The sequence below is a fragment of the Trichosurus vulpecula genome, chromosome 1, assembly GCF_011100635.1.
Source record: "Trichosurus vulpecula isolate mTriVul1 chromosome 1, mTriVul1.pri, whole genome shotgun sequence".
Lineage (NCBI taxonomy): Eukaryota > Metazoa > Chordata > Mammalia > Diprotodontia > Phalangeridae > Trichosurus > Trichosurus vulpecula.
Window position 1 is genome coordinate 80,620,107 of NC_050573.1, and position 17,154 is coordinate 80,637,260.

A 17,154-nucleotide genomic window follows, 5' to 3' on the forward strand; every position below is an offset into this window, starting at 1 on the left:
ATAAGATACCTACCATGTGCAAGGCACTAAACTAACTTCTGTTAATATAAGACAGTCCCTTCCCCAAGGAGAGATGTAACTCCATCTCAAACTTCAACCTCAACTACCCTTTCCCTGTCTCCTATGAACTACTTTGTATACAAATCAGTGTGATACAAATTAATTTTAAATCGAATTCATCTGAAAAAAAAAAAGAGTACCACAACTGGGAAGAGGATGAGAATCTAAGAAAGCTTCACAGTGCTGAATGTTAAAGAAATACAAGAAATCTGAAAGGCAGAGATGAGGAGGGGGCACATTCTGGGCATGTGAAATAGTAAGGAGACATGAGACAGGCTGACCAGTTCCAGGAGCTATAAGTATCCCCAGTCTGGCAGGAGCTGAGAATTTGTTACATCCTCTCCACCAAGGGGTCTGAACTGTATGCTGGACCGCTTGAGCAGTGAGGAGAAGACTATGCATCTCTTCTTAAAATAATGTTCTTAAATACATAAAGTAAAAGCCATAGGATTATAAAGGAAACCAATTATATTGAAATACAATTATCAACATTTTTAAAAAGCAAATTCCTCTTCCTCATTTCACATCATTCAGACATCTGCCATCACTGTCTCCTCTTTCACTCCTCTCTCAGATTAAGCGGTGGCCTTACTCCTTGTCAACGTCAAACCCTCTACAAGCACAGATACCTACTTCTCCAGCAAATTCCCCCACTCCCCACTGTTATCCCCACTCTCTTTTCTTCTATTTCTCATCTACTGGCTACTACTACTTCCTATAAACATGCCCATATCTTCCATACTTAAAAAGTCTTCACTTGAGCCTATCTATCCCCTCATGGCTATCCTTCCCTTCGTGGATAAACTCCTTAAGAAAGCTATCTATAATAAAAGGTAACTATAATAAAAAAATAATAAAAAAGCCTCCACCTTCTCTCCCCTCACTCCCATCTAAGCCCTTTGCAACTTCCAGACTCACCATTCCACAGAAATTACCCTCTCCAAAGTTACTAACATTCTCTTAATTGCTAAATCAAATGACCTTTTCTCAGTCTTCATCCTCCTTGACCTCTTCTGTCTGGGATACTGTTGATCACCTTTCCCTCCTGGATACTCTCTCCTTTATGGATTTTCATGACATTGTTCTCCCCTGGTTCTTCTATTTGTCCAATTGTTCCCTTTCTGTTTCCTCTGTTAGTTCTTCATACAGGTCATGCCCACTTAACTATAGATGCCATGTCCCCCAAAGATCTGTCTGAGCCTTCTCTTTTTTCTCAATACTATCCTACATGGTGATCTCATAAACACCCATAGGTTCGATTATTATCTTGATGCAGATGATTCCCAGATTTAAATATCCAGCCCTAACTTCTCTCCTGACCTATGCAATCATACATCACAAACTGCCTCTTGGACATCTCGAGCTGAATGTTCTATGGGCATCTCAAACTTAAATGACCATAACTGAATTTATTACATCATTCCCCCTAAACCCTATCTTCTTCCCAACTTTCCTATTACTATCTAGGGTACCTCCATTCTACTTCTGTGTTATCCTCAGCTCCTCACCCTCACATATCCTATGTACCCACAGTCCTTTGCCAAATCTTTTCTTTTCTACCAAAACATTTCTCACATAGGTTCCCTTCTTTCCGCTCATACAGCTGCAATCCTAGATTAGGACCACTTTACCTCTTGCCAGGAACTGCAATAGCCTTCTAACTAACTTCCTTCTCTCAACTTCCTCCCCACCTCATTCAATCCTCCACACAACTGCCAAAACGATTTTCCTAAAGCATAGGTCTGGCTCTGTCATACCCTACTCAATAAACTCCAATGGCTTCTAGTAGCAAATATAAACTCTGTATGACACTTAAAGCTTTTTACAAATATCTTTTGCATGATTTCATATGTATAATGGGTATTATGTTGTTTGTCTTCTCAATGGGTGGGATAGGGGCTGGAGGGAGGGAAAGAATTTGGAACTGAAAATAATTTTTTTAAAAAGGTGAAAAGAAATAAAACTCTTCATAACCTAGTTCCTACCTTTCTAGTCTTTTTTATACTTTACTCCCCTCTAGGCACTCTATGATCCAACTACAAGTGGCCTTTGACTCCCTTCTCAATGCCCTTATCCTGGTTATCCCCCATGGCTGGAATACTCTGCCCAGAAACCTCACCTCTGCTTCCAGATTTCCCTTCCTTCAAGACTCAGCTCAAATCTCACCTTCGACAGGAAGCCTCTCCCATTCCCACCCCCCTGGCTGTTAGTTCCTTTCCTTCTCAGGTTATCTTCCATCTAACTATCTATGTTGTATGTACCTTCTTATTTACATATCAGCTCACCCATTACTCTATGAGCTTCTCTTGGGCAGGGACTGTCTTTTGCCTTTCCTTGCATCCCCAGCTCTTAACACAGTGTTTAGTACGTAGCAAACACTTAATAAATGCTTGTGGTTCACTGACTGAAAAAGGTAGGTTTGGTTCAATTCAATCCAGCAAATATCTTAAGTAGCCACTATATGCTGGACGCTGTGCTAGGCAATGCATCCCAAAGACAAAAAAAAAAAATGAAGGAGTCCTTACCCCCAAGGAAATGCATTCCACTAATGGAAAAAACATGCACACGCAAAATATATTGGGGGGGGGGGCGTGTACTGATAACTGGATCAGAAAAGGGCTGGCGCAGGAGGTGGTACCCAATCCGAACCGTTCTAAAAGGAGTGAGGAGAGCATTCCAGGTATGGGGTTGGGGAGGAGAGGGAGACAGCCTGAGCTAAAGCTCAAAGTTGGTTCGGTGTTGGGAACAGCAGGCACATTGGCGTGGCTGGATGCTAAGTGTGTAAAAGGGAGTAATGTATAATTAGCCGTGAAAGTTAGGCTGGAGCCAGGTTTTTAAAGGCTTTAAATGCCAAACAGGAGTTTTCACTTTATCTTAGAGCCAACAGGGAGCCTGAAGGTCATTGAGCAAGGAAATAACAAAGTGAAACCTATGCTTTAGTAATATCAGTTTGGCGACTGAATGGAAGACAAGAGTTAGAGAGCCAAGAGTGAAAGCTGGGAGACCCAATAGGAGGCAAGAGATGGTGAAAGGTGATGAGGACCTGAGTCAGGGTGGTTGTGATATGAGTCGAGACGCGCAAGGTATGGTGGAGAAGTAGACAGAATTCACACACCTTGGCAACTGACTGCACGGTATGAAAGGAAAAGAAAGGAAAGGGTCAAGGAGGGTACAAAGTAATCTGGATGACTAGAAGGATGGAGATGCCTTCCACAGAAAATGTGGAGATTGATGGGTTTAGGGTAGAACAAATTGATTGGGGTTTGTGATGCCCACAGGACATCCAGGAGGAGATAACCAATTGGCAGTTGGCAACTCAGGATCTGAGCTCAGGAACTGAAGGAAATGCCAGACCTGAAGTAGGGGGGATCAGAGCAAGTAAGAAGCAGGTAACTGGGAGGGTGGTCAGGAAGGAGAGAAGGGGGTGAGACCGTGGTGGGGAGTTCTCAGGACAGGAGGGGTGATCAAGGCAGAAGTGACTGTGAAAGGGTGTGTTAGAGGAAAGAAGAGGTGACTGAAATAGGGGGGAATCAGTAGTGAGGAAGGAGTGACAGAAGAGGGGAGATTCAGAGAAGAGGGAGGGGAGGTCAAGGGGGCAGTCAGGAGTTCTACCCAAGAGCCCACTTGGGGTTTTCTTGGCAAGGATATGAGAGTGGTTTGCCATTTCCTTCTCCAGTTCATTTTATAAATGAGCAAACTGAGGCCATCAGGGTTGTAGAGGGTCACACAGTTGGTGTCTGAGGCTGGATTTGAACTCAGGTCTTCCTAACTCCAGGCCTGGTGTTCTAGCCACTGAGCCATCAAACCTATAAAATATACCCCCTTATAAAATAAAGCCTCTTACTAAGGGTAAGCTAAAACTGTAGCAACTTAAAACCCTGAGTCTGCACAACTGACTGACCCCTAAAATGACTGTCCCACAAAATCAAAGCCCCTAAATGTGCTGTTTCTCCAAACTGCTGGACCCAGACTTATGACCTTCCTGATCTCCACGTTCAAAAAAGCTGAACTCAAAGGGAACCACCCCCCACCTCCCCACCAGAATTGGCAGTCACACCACTAGGCAGGGGGCGCCGCCACGTGGTCATGCGGAACCCTGCAGGACAGCGCGCGGGCATGCGCACTCACTCCACACGCGCCCGGAACCTGAGAGCCCGAGAGCGCGCAGGCGGCCACGAGCCTGGTGTTGCCGGGAAACCAGCCCCAGCCGGCAGCGGGAGGGGCGGGGCGGGCCGCCGCCCAGGTGCGAAATTTGGGGAGGGGAGGAGGAAAAGAGGGGAGGGGCGGGACCGGAACCGGAAACGGGTCCTAGTGACCTGTCTGAAAACCTGTTCTACCTCCTCCCCGCCCTGCCCCGTCTTTCTTTTGCCGTTTCTCAGTCACCCCCTTCTCCTCAGGGACCCCCTCTTCTTCCGACCTCCTCCCACCAGTCACCCCGTCTCCTCCTCCGACCCCCTACCTTGGTCACTCCCCTCATGTCTTCTGATCCCATCCCCTCTGCCTCTGATCCCCCTCGTCAAGTACCCCTTCCTCTCCCCTGACCCCCCCCCACCTCAGTCACCCTCTTCTCTTCCATACCTTGCACCCCAGTCACCCCCTCCTTAACTCTTCTGACCCTCCTACATCACCCCCTTCTCATCTGACATATCCAATTCAGTCTAATCCCCCTCCTCTTTTCTGATTCCCCCTCAAGCACCCACTCCTCCTGACTCCCCCCTTGACCACCCCTCCCCCCCTCTGAATCTCCCCTCTTCCCGTCACTCGTTCCTCACCTCTTCTGATTCTCTGATTCCCCGCTACTTCAGTCACCTCTTCTTTCCTCTAACACTCCCCCTCCTCAGTCACCTCTGCCTTGATCACCCCTCCCCTCCTTCTGAGAACTCCCCACCGCAGTCTCATCCCCTTCTCTCCTTCCTGACCACACTCCCACTTACCCGCTCCTTACCTCCTCCGATCCCCCCTACTTCAGTCACCCCTTCTCTCCCCTGACCCCACCTCAACCACCTCCCCCCTTTTATTCCCAATGGGATCACCCCCTACCATCTTCCTCTGATCACCTGTCTTTCTCTCCTTCCCTGTTAATCATATTCTCCCCTCAGCCGCCCAGTCCGCATCCAGACAGCATTTGTTAAACGCTTCTGCCATGTGCAAAACTTTGAGTTAGGTGTTGGAGATACAAAAGCAAAATGAAAAAGATGGTCCTTGCCCTAGAGTCTAGAATATAACATATAAACAAAAGTATATACACGATAATTGAAGGAGGAGGAAGAGGAGAGAGAGAACATCAACAACTAAGGGAATAGAAAAATCCCTGTGGGGGAAAGCCCATAACCCAAACCTTAAAGAAAGCTAAGGATTCGAAGAGAGAGTTAAAGAGGGAGTGTGTTTATGCACCAAAATTTGCATCGAGATGAGTGCCACTCTTGGGGTGCAACAAGTCTGGCTGAGCATAGTTGGTGAAGAGAAGTAAGATATGATAAGCTTGGAAAGGAAGGCTTGAACTCTATTGTGAAAGGCTTTAAATGCAGCCTGGGTGTTTGTCTTTTAATCTCACAGCAGGGGTTCTTCATCTGGGGTTTCTGAATTTGTGATTTTGATTTTGATAATTGTATTTCAACATAATTGTTTTCCTTGATAATCCTGTATATTTTATGCATTTAAAAACATTTTGAGAAGTTGTCCATGACATAAAAAAGGTTAAGAACCCCTGTCCTAAAGGACAGGGAAACACTGACTTCCATCCACTGCTCTTAGTTCTTCCCTCTTTCTTTTTTTAGTTATATATTTTTCAACCAGCAAAAATATTCCTTTTCACTCTAACCCTCCCCCAAGGAGAACTAAAGAAAAACAAAACCCACTCCAAAACATATAGTTAAGACAAAATTCCACATTGGCCATGTGCAATTAAAAAAAAAAGTCTCATTCTAAACTCCTTCCCCTCTGTCAGGAAGTAGGTAGCTTGTTTCATCATTAGTCCTCTGGAATTTTGGTTGGTCACTGATGAGAGTTCTTAAATCTTTCGAAGTTGTTTGTTTTCCCGTAAATTGTTGTATAAATCGTTCTCCTGGATTTGTTTACTCTGCATCAGTTCATATAGGTCTTCCCAGGTTTCTCTGAAACCATCTCCATCCTTTCTTGCAGCACAATAGTATTCCATCTCATTTATATACCATAATTGTTCATCCATTCTTCAATTTATGGGCACTCCCTTGTATTCCCATTATTTGCCACCTCAAAAAGAGCTATAAATATTAGCCTTTCTTTCATATGACAGTACTTCAAATACTTGAAGACAACTATACTTCCTTCTCTACCTCTTCTTCCCCAGGCTAATGAATCCTAAGTTCAGTCAATCAACAAATACTTCTTAAGAGCTTGCTATGTGCAGGCACTAGACTAAGCTCTGGAGGTAATTAAAAAAAAAAAAGACATTGCCAGTCTTTGCCCTCAAAGATACATTCTCAGGTGCAGAGACAATATGTAAATGAATTGGTGCATACAGGATATACAAAGCAGATGGAAAGTTCCTTCAACTATTACTCATGGGATGAATGGTAGGCCCTTCCCCATCCTGGCTGCCTCCCTCTATTCTCTCTCTTGCTTATCCATGCCCTTCCTAAAGTATGGCACCCAGAAATGAACACAGTACTCCAAATGTCTAACCAGGGCAGAATAAATAGAATCTCAATTTAACCCATCTTACTTGTTTTAAGTGACTTATTTTGCAAGACACTGATTTTGGCATTGAGGATACAGAGACAAAAATACAATAATCCTCAAGACCTTACATTCTGTACAAGAGATACATGAAAAGAAAGATGCCCAGGATAAGGAATGTTAGGGAGGCAGAGGATACTAGCACCTGGGAAGATGAGGGAAGGCTTCCAGAAGAAGGTGACACCTGAGTTGACCCTCAGATAAGATTCAGAGGAGGAGATTCGGAGGGAGTTCATTTCTGGCCTGGGGAATAGTTTGCTTGAATTCATGGAGTGGAGAGATGGAGTATGGAGTCGAATTTTTCAGGGGAATAGAAATGAGGTTGGAGAGATAAGTGGGATCCAGACAATCTAAAGTCTTAAATGCCAGGGTAGGGAGTTTGTATTTTGTCCTATAGGCAACAGGAAACCACAAAGCAGGGGAGTGATTTCAGATGTGTGTCTTAGGAGGATTATTTTAGCAGCTCTGTGAAGGATGGGTTGGAGACAGGAGAAAATGAAGGCAGAAAGAGCAACACAGTTGTTGCAATAGTCTGGGCTAGAAGTGATAAGGATTTGATTTAAGGTGTGGTAGCATTGTGAGTGGAGAGAAGGGGACAGATTCAAGAGATGTTAAGGAGTTAAGATTGATGAAACTTGGCAACTTAACTAGATAAAAGAGAGGGAAGCAATAACTCCAAGGGTGTAGAGGAACCTGGGGAGCTAGAAGGATGGTGGTACCCTGCATAGAAACAAGGAAGTGTAGAGCTGGGGTGGGCTTAGGGGAAAAGATAATGAATTCCATTTTGGGTAGGTTGAGTTTGAGATATCTATGGAACATTCATATCCACAATAATTGATGTGGGACTGGAACTCAGATGAAAAACTGGAACTGGATTCAGTTATCTGTGCCCTCTAGTACCCCTTCCCTGTGTCTTCTCACCTCCCCAGTCATCCCCTCCTTATCCCCTCTGCCTTCCCCCTCAGTCACTCTTTCCCTTGCCTTTCTTTTGCTTCTCCCCATTTCCTCTGATTTCCCTCAGTCCACCCCTTATCTGATTGTCTCCCTCAGGCCTGCCTTGCCTGGCACATAGTAGGCACTTAATAAATGTTTGTTGAATGAATGCATATACTCTGATTCTCCCCTCATTCATCTCCTTTTCATTTATCTATTCCCATTCTTTTCTCAGTCATCTTCATCTCTCTTTCCTCTGATGCTCCCTTCTTCTCTCTCCCTGCCCCCCATCTCTCCTATGAGTTCTTCTCTTTTTCCTTTAGAATCTTCCTCAGTAATCTCCATCCTTAGCACCCTCTTCAGTCATTCCGCTGCCTGCCTTTTCCTTCTGATTCCCCTCTCAGTCAACTCTCCCTGTCACAAGAGGATGAGTAGTAAAAAGCGCAGGGGCAAATCTCCTGCGTTACCTCGGAAGGCAAACAAGCCTGCCCCTAGGCCTAAATCAAGGATACCTGCTGGTGAGTTCATGGGCCTTCCCCCAACCCACTCTGTGGTCCTGCCATCCACAATCCCAGGGCTAATCCTCACACCCCCTCATTCAATGTGCCCTTTGACCTTCTCCACGGACTACTGAGGGTCTTCATACCCCCCTCTAAACCCATATCTGACTCACTGAGTAGTCCTCAGACCCCTGCCAACCCTTTCCTGACCTGTTGAATAACCTTCAGACTTACCCTCTACACTCCCTTTCAAAACCTCCTCCAAATCCACCTCAGACCTAACGGGTATTCCTCAGATTCTACCCTCTCAGTTCACTTCTGACCTACTGAGAGAGCTTTCAAACCCCACTGCATCTCCAACCAGCTACAGAGATTCACTCTTAATTCCTGAATTCGGAGGGGGAAAGTGGTCAAAAAAAGAAGCCTATGTTGCTCCTAGAGTTCAAGATAATGTCACTCTTGTAACCTTGCTGGGAGGGAAGGAGTTGGAGAGGGGAGAAGTGGGGGTTAGATAATGGGCTACTGAAAAGATTTTTGTTGAGATTTTGGCTTGAATTTGGTGACATTTGATGTGGGTCAATCCATGGCTATGTATGGGTTTAGTCTGCTGGAGGCAGGGAGGTAAGAGCAAAAATGGGGTAGAGATTGAGACTAGAGAAGAGACTTAAGAAAGGGGTGGTATTATGTTAGAAAGAGCACTGTACTTGCAGTCAGGATTTGGGTTCAAATCATGACTCTAGTGCTTATTACCCTAAGTTACATCAGTTTCTCTCTCTGAAAAATAAGTGGGTTGGATCGGATGACTCTGAGGTTGCTTCCAGTTTGAAAGCTGTATTCCTGTAACTTAGCACAGCCTCATATACAGGGTGTCCCAAAAGTTAAAACTTCACTCAGACTTTTGGGACTTCCCAAGTCATCTCTTCCCTAGGCTAATCATTCCCAAGTACATTCAGTCAACAAGCACTTAAGAGCTTACTATGTGCATGCACTAGACTAAGCTCTGAAGATACAAAAACAAACAAACGAAAAAAAACATTGCCAGTCCTTGCCCTCAAAGAGTTTACATTCTGAGGGGCAGAGACAGTATGTAAATTAATTGGTACATACAGGATATACAAAGCAGATGGAAGGTTCCTTCAATTATTACTTGTGGGATGAATGGTAGACCCTTCCTCATCCTGGCTGCCTCCCTCTATTCTCTCTCTTGCTTATCCACACCCTTCCTAAAGTATGGCACCCAGAAATGAACACAGTACTCCAAATGTTTAACCAGGGCAGAATAAACAGTCTCAACTCAACCCATCTTACACATTTTAAGTGACCTGTTTTGCAAGACAAAAATACAATAGCTCTGTCCTCAAGACTTTACATTCTGTACAAGAGATACAACATGAAAAGAAAGATGCCTAGGACAAGGAAAGTTAGAGGGAGAGGGTGCTAGCACCTGGGAAGATGAGGGAAGGCTTCCAGGAGAAGGTGACTGACACCTGAGTTGACCCTTGAAGGAAAATAAGATTCAGAGGAGGAGATTAGGAGGGAGTTCATTTCCAACCTGGGAAACCCCTTACAGCAGGACAAAGCAGCATCAGGCTAAATATATTGTCCCCTCTGGTCATCAGAATAAGCAATTCTAGTAGAACCCAGAGTGATCTCAGAGAAAACTCTCCTGAACCCTGAGAGATCCTAACTGAGTCCAGTGTGCCCCCCCAGAGACATTTTTCTCATTTCTGAGAGACCCTGACTGATCCCAGCTCGCCCTAGGATGATGCTCGTAAAATTTTAAAGTAATCCTGAAAAACTTATTCCTCTACATCTCCAAACCTTGGTTACTCCCATAGAGCTGCTTCAATCTTCCCATTTATCAGCACTTACCAATCCATGTCACTATGTCTAATCTATGTAAGCATATAATGGTCTCCTCAAGCTCAGAAATGCACACTGCTCACAACCCTCAACCCTTCTCATTCCATTCCCTCCAATCCTATGTCCCAAGCCTCTAGGTCTTGCAGGATTCTCCATGCTGGATCAAAGAATCCAGGAGAACCCACCACATGGGAGAGTAGAAGGAGAGCTACTGTTTAATACCACTCCCCATCCCCCCACCCCGCCAAGTCTTACACCTGAGTCCCTGAAATAGCCCCAGCTGAGTCTAAGGCTAGGGACAGCCTCCTTAATGAGAGTAATGAGTACAGCCATGGCGTGCTTCCCTGATCCCTAAGCACCTAATAAATGCCAGGGAGGGGGACAAATCAACCAGGAAACCAGCCCTTAAGGGGAGATGGGGGTAGGGCAGAAAAGGATGCTTAGAAACATGAGCTTTCTCTGCTCTCTATCAGTTCTGACTCATCACACTCAGGCCCAGTCTTTCCCATCACACACAAACATGAACATATACCCTGTACTTCAAGTAAACAGATGTTTCCCCATATGCACATGTAGACATGCATGTGCCCTCCTCCTGGGAATGTTCTCCTAATGAGAGCATTGCCCCCAAAACACATACATACACACTGTCTCTAACAGCATCATCTGAACACATAGGTGCATACATATCCTCTCCACAGGAACAACTTCCCCCCTAACGCCTCCCCTCTTATTATCTGCCTACCTCAGGCTGACCTGGGACCCTATAGCAGCTCCTCCTTTCTCTCATACTCAGCCCTGTAAACCCAACTCACAGATCTTTAGTCTCCTGTGTGTCCATTTCACTGTGTTCATTTCACATTCCTCATCTGGCCAGCAAACTCTCTCAAAGCCTTCCTTCATATGTCTACTCAGAGCCCTTGACTTCTTCCCCAAAAAAGATCCATCACTGGTCCTACAGACCCCTGCCCAGAATATAGCCTGTCATACATGCTTATCCCCTCTCCAGATTCCTGCCTACAACACATTTCATTTCATGTGTCATCATACATCCTCCAAATCTCTGTTTACAACACACTCCATCATACGACTACTAACCCCTTTGCCCAGATCATGATCCATCAAATGTTTGCCAGCTCTCCCCACTCCTGCTTAGAACATGCTCCATCATGTCTTTCAGCAGCCCCTTCCCAGAACATGTTCCATCACATATTTGCCAACCCATTGCCCAGAATGTGTTCTATCACATCCCCCAAATTGCTTGCCTCCCTAAGTATCATATGATCTATCCCCCGGCTCCTTCTAAGACAGGCACATCATCAAATGCCCAATATGCCGTTGAAGCCATCTGTCTTTTCTACTGCCTTTTCCAATCAATTTCTCCTATACGTAATAGCTATTCCTTCCCAAAGACTCAATGACCATCCAGTCCCTTCCCCAAGAAGACACAGTTCTCCCTGTCTAGTCCCCCATCAGGGTCAGTGACCAGCTTGTCCACTGACTGAAATGTCAGCGACCAGTGTGTCTGCAGAGTACTATCAGTGCTTCATTCATCCCTCCAAAAGGTCAGTGACTGATTGAATCCACATGCCACCTCCAGCGGTGCCCCTTGGCTGTAGGCCCTGGTTCTTCTCTCAATGACTTACCTGACCGTGCACCTGTTCCTCCTGCTCTTCAAAGCCACCTGTTCTTAGCTGCTCCAGCTCCAGGGCTAACTCAATCCCCTCCATCCGTACCCATGCGTGCTCCTCTTGTAACTGCTCAAGCCATCGCTGTTCCTCCTGCCATAGCTGCTCTTCCCGCCATAGTTGCTCCTCCAGCTGCAATTGCAGCTGGATCTGCCGCCGGCGGTCCTCCAGTAAGAGCTGTTCCCTCTCCAGACACAGCTGGACCTCTTGGAGTCTCAATACTTCCTGTGCCAGGGCTGGGTCAGGGCAGCTGGGCCCATATCCCCCCAGCTCCATGGCTGTGACCAACACTAGTTCTGGGCTTGCTGTTGAAGCCTCTGCCACCTCTACTGCCCCCGAGCAATCTGACCTGACCACTGGCCCAGGGTGCCCCACAGGAACTAACTTGCCCATGTCACCCATCTCCTCCATCACGTGCTCTCCCTGACCCGCCCCATCCTGGGGGCCCCCTGGGGCCAGTGGCCTAGTCTCGACCACAGAGCCTGTCTCACCCCCTCCCTTCCGACCCCGTCCCTGTCTCTTAGTCCGGGGTCTACGGGACCGACCGCGCTTCCCAGACATGGTGTCCAGTCTAGGCTCTTGCCCCTGAAATGACTATCTGCCCTTCCCTACTGGTCACAATCCCCTCTCACTCCCCAATACCCCAGAGGGCCTGGTCATGTTGCCCAAAGTGTTATCTCTGACCAGCCTCCAGCAAAGATAGTGTTTGGGGATGGCACAAACTCTCAGAAGTGAGTGCCAGGATAGGCCAGTCCTCAGGCTCACCCCTGTGGTCCCGTGCTTGCCTGCCTGTCAGCCAGCCGGTATCCTGTCTGGTCCGTCTGCCTCTCCCCCAAGCACCCTCCCGGTCCTCCAGCCGGCACCTCTAGCCTGAGAGCCTTCCGTGTGTCTCTCTCAGCCCAGGAAGGCTGGGGCTAGGCCAGGCTAGGTGGGAGAGTTTATAGGGACTCCGAGCTGCCGCCTCTCAGCCAGGCCTCAGAGGCTGACTAACAGGCTGACACATGGCAGCAGGGACTTTATGGGCCACAGGCCTGGTTAGCCAAACCAAGGTAGAGCTACACAGAGACGGAGCAAGAGAGGCAGCTTTCACAGAGGCAGGATCTGACAATGTGTTTACAGCAACTTGTTGAGTCCTGTATCTGGGCTGGGCGTACACCCACAGCACTGCCTTATATGGAGTCACTTCAACCCCTTGCTGATGGACCGGGAAACTCAAACCCTCACTTAGCCTGCGTGCCCTGGACCCTTAAGGAGCAAGGATGCCTTGAACCCTCACTGACCATTTGGTTTTGTAGTGACAAACCATTGATCATAGAATAGTTAGCTGTCCAAATAGTGTAGCTATTCAAAAAGAGTACTTAACTTAGGGTCTTAATTTTGAAAGGTAACATGGTATAAAGGAAAGAACATTGAATTTGGAAACTGCGGACCTGAATTTGAATTCTAACTTTCCTACTGTGTGACCCTGATGAATCTCATTCCTCTGAACATCCCTTTCTGCTCCAAGAATCCTAGGAATTCAGGAGTCCCAGACCCCCACTGACAGTAGGAAACCCAAAACCCAAGCCCTCTCTAACTCACTGACTAACAACCACTTCAGCCTCCCTGCCTACTGACTGAGCTCTCACTGACCAGGGAAACAAACCTGAAATTCAGCAGTTCTGAAGTCTGTATGGGTAGAACTGTGTCTGCTGCTAGGGGAGCACTGTGGGAATACAGTACAGAGAGTATAATCCCTATGCTCAGAGCTATTTGAGGAGTCTTTAAAAGGTTTGCAAAGTGTTTTACATACATTATCTCATTTGATCCTGGCACCAACAGGTAAAGTAGGAGGCCAAGGCTCAGAATCTAAGTGACTTGCTCAGGGTTATATCCCTAGGAAATCTCAAAGGCTAAATTCAACCCCAGCCCTCTCATGACTCCAAGTCCACAACTTTTTCTCTTATACCCTGCCACCTCATGAGATATACAGGAAAAGATTACTAGCAGTACCATAGCAGTACATAAGCAGTATTAAGTGAGCAATGGGGTTAATGGGGATACACCTTGAGCTCTGCAGGCTCAGAGAGATGTAACAAATAGGAAGGAAGGGATCTTGTCTGTCTGCTGACCACTGAGGGAATCCTGAGCTCATAAACAACCTGTAATGGTTGATAGGTTTTGGGTCAATGGAGGGCACTTAGGTGAGCAAACGTTTAGATGTGTTTGAGAGCTGTGAGTGGCCCAGCTGAGGGGAACATGATGGTAGCCTCCAAATATTAGAAGAGCTTTGAGGCAGAAGAGATTGGCCTGAGAGGGCAGAATGAGAAGCAAAGGGTAGATGCTGAAGGGAGGCAGTTTCAAGGTGAGATGTCAGGCAAAGGTACCTGACAATGAGAGCTGTCCAAAAGTGGACCTGGCTGCCACAGAAGGGCCACAAACAAACGCTGAATGACTGCTTGCTGGGAATATTGCAGAGGGGATTTCCCAGTCAGCTATGGCCTGGACTAGATTAGACTTTGGAGGTCCCTTCTTGATCTGAGAATCTGGGAATGGGGAATCATGCAGTATGCAGAGACTGAACAAAAGGAGATAAAACCAGACCATCCAGATTATGAAGGGCTTTCAATGCCAAATGTATGAGTGTGAGCTTTACCTCACAGTCAGGGAACAAGGGAGAAGGCCCAAGGATAGCCAGAAGTGGCTAAATCCTGTACCAGCTTCAGCACTTCCTCCCTTCTCCCGCTTCCCTCACCACCCCATCACTTATGTGATATTTCACACAGACTCAAGGCTTCCTTGCTTATGTGAGTGGAGAAAAGGGGCTTCTTTAACCAAAATGTAATTGTTAATCTAGTTCCTCTAAAGTACATGGGTATGTAAAGGTCCAGTTGAGGTTGGTCTTCAGGAGAGAGAAAAATAGGAGAGAGGGGGAGAAGTGGTGCAATTGGGTGGGGCCCAGATGAGACAAACAGTACTAAAGAAGGGGTATGGGTGGGGGTTCCCTAACAGCAATATCTCAATCCCTCCCCTTCCTCACTTCTTCCCACCACAGTCTGCTTCGGGTGAGTCATACCAACGCCCAGAGCTCAATAAACTCCTCAACCTACCGGCCCTTCAGGTTTGGCCTCCCAGACCCCTCCCCCACCTCCCTGATTCCCCACCCTCCCCTCCCTTTCTTTCCTCTCCCCATTGGTCCTCAGAAGTGGCAAGAAGAGGAACCCTGGGGAGAAGGGGTATGTTGGGCAAGACAAAGCAGAGTGTTGGAGAAAGTAGTTGTGAATGTAGTGTAGAGTCATTGGTGAGCATGGAAGGAGAGGGGAGCCATAGGTGCTGCCTCACCTCCAATTTTAGTGCTAGTGGGCACTGAAGCTAATTCTATCGTGAGTCCCCAAACCCAACCCCCTTCCCATAACCCTGGTTTAATGGGTTGCCTGGTGAGTCACTGATCTTTTTTGGGCTTCAATTTCTCCTTTATGCTTTATGGGAGCTGAGGCTACCTTAGAGGGAAATGGGCTAGCCCTTGGAAGTCTAGGGCTTAGTTTGGGCTCTTGGCCAGTGGACAGACATGTTCAAATTTCCCCCAGACAGGCATCCCAACACAGCTCAGGACTGGAGTGTGGTTGGTATACAGGGTACTAGAGTTGGAGTCTAGCTGAAGTCCTGGCTCTCTCACTTATTACCTGTGTGACCCTGGGCAAATCACTTAACCTCTCTGGGTCTCAGTTTCCTCATCTGTTAAATGAGGGGGTTGGACTAAACCCTTCAAGTTTCTCCCAGCTCTAAATCTATGATCATATGAGCCTTTGCATTTCCTTACCCTCCATATGCACTCAGTGGTCAGTTTTTGTTAACTATATCGCTAAAACATCTCTTAAACCTATCCCCCTTTGGAACTCAAAAGTTTTAAAAACAAACGTTAAAATTTGTTTTTTACATGTAACTAAGGAAAAATAAAATGCTAAATTAAAAAAAGAAAAATCTATCCCCTTTTCCCCATTCAAATTCTCACTTACTTAGTTCAGGCCCTCATCAACTCTTAATAACAACAGTAATAGTAACTGACACTAAGGTTTTAGCATTAAATAACCCTCAGAGGTAATTGCCTCACTTTCCCCCAGTCTCATACAGATGAGTAAACTGAGGCCAGAAAAGCTGAGTGATTTGCACAGGATCATAGGGCTAATAAGTGGGACAAGGTTTGAATCAGGATCTCTTAGTCCCTCAGGTTCTCAACCTAGGAGTCATCTTGGATTCTCCACTCTCTGTCACCCCCCCATTTCCAAGCTGTTGCCAAGGCCTATTGATTTCACCTTTACAACATCTCTCGAATACACCCCCTTCTGTCTTCTGACACTGCCCCCACCTTGGTGCAGGCTTCACACCTTGATCATTGCAATAGCTGCTGGTAGGTCAGCCTGCCTCAGATCTCTCCTCGCCACAGTCCATCCTCTCTATTCGGACACTAAAGTGGTTTTCCTAAAGCACAGACCCAAACTTGTCACCCCCATATTCCTTAAACTCCAGTGGCTTATTCCCTCCAGTAACAAATAGAAAATCAGCTTGGCCTCCTGGCTGTTCCATGAGTAAGACAGTCTATATCTGAGCTTTAGGCATTTTTTCCTGGCTGTCCCCTGTGCCTGGAATGTTCTCCCTCCTCCACTCTAACCACTGGCTTCTTTAAGTCTCCACTAAAGTCCCACCTTCTATAGGATGCCTTCCCAAATTCATCTGAATTTCAGTTCCTCTTCTCTTTTAATTATTCTCTATTCATCCTGAAACTAGCTTGCTTTGTATACATTTGCATTTGTTTGCATGTTGCCTCCCCCATTAGATTCTAAGCTTATGGAGGGCAGAGACTGTCTTTTGTCTCTTTTTCTATCCTCTGTTCTTAGAGTTGTGCCTGGTACTTAGCATGGAGATAATAAATATTGATTGATTGTGGAAAGCCTTTAAACCAGAGAACAAAATTTATTCAATAACAGATACTTCATATGGAAAAATATCTTATTAATATACTATATGAAGCATTTAAGCCAGACTTATCACAGTCAGTCACCTGAGTTCGAATTTGACCTCAGACCCTTACTAGCTATGCAACCTTGGTCAAGTCATTTAATCCTGTTTGCCTCAGTTTCCTCATCTGTAAAATGAGCTGGAGAAGGAAATGGGAAACCACTCCACTGTCTTTGCCAAGAAAACCCCAAATGAGGTCAGACACACCTGAAATGACTAAACAAGAGCAAAATCTCCTTGAAGTTTACCTTTTACCTGGACAATCCTACTGGTCTCCTGAACCGTTGCTGGGCCTCCAGGTTCTTCCCTTTTAGCTTATACTTCATATTACTACCCTGGTTATATATCTAGTGCATAGGACTGACCATGACACTCTTACTCAAAAACCTTCCAGGGCT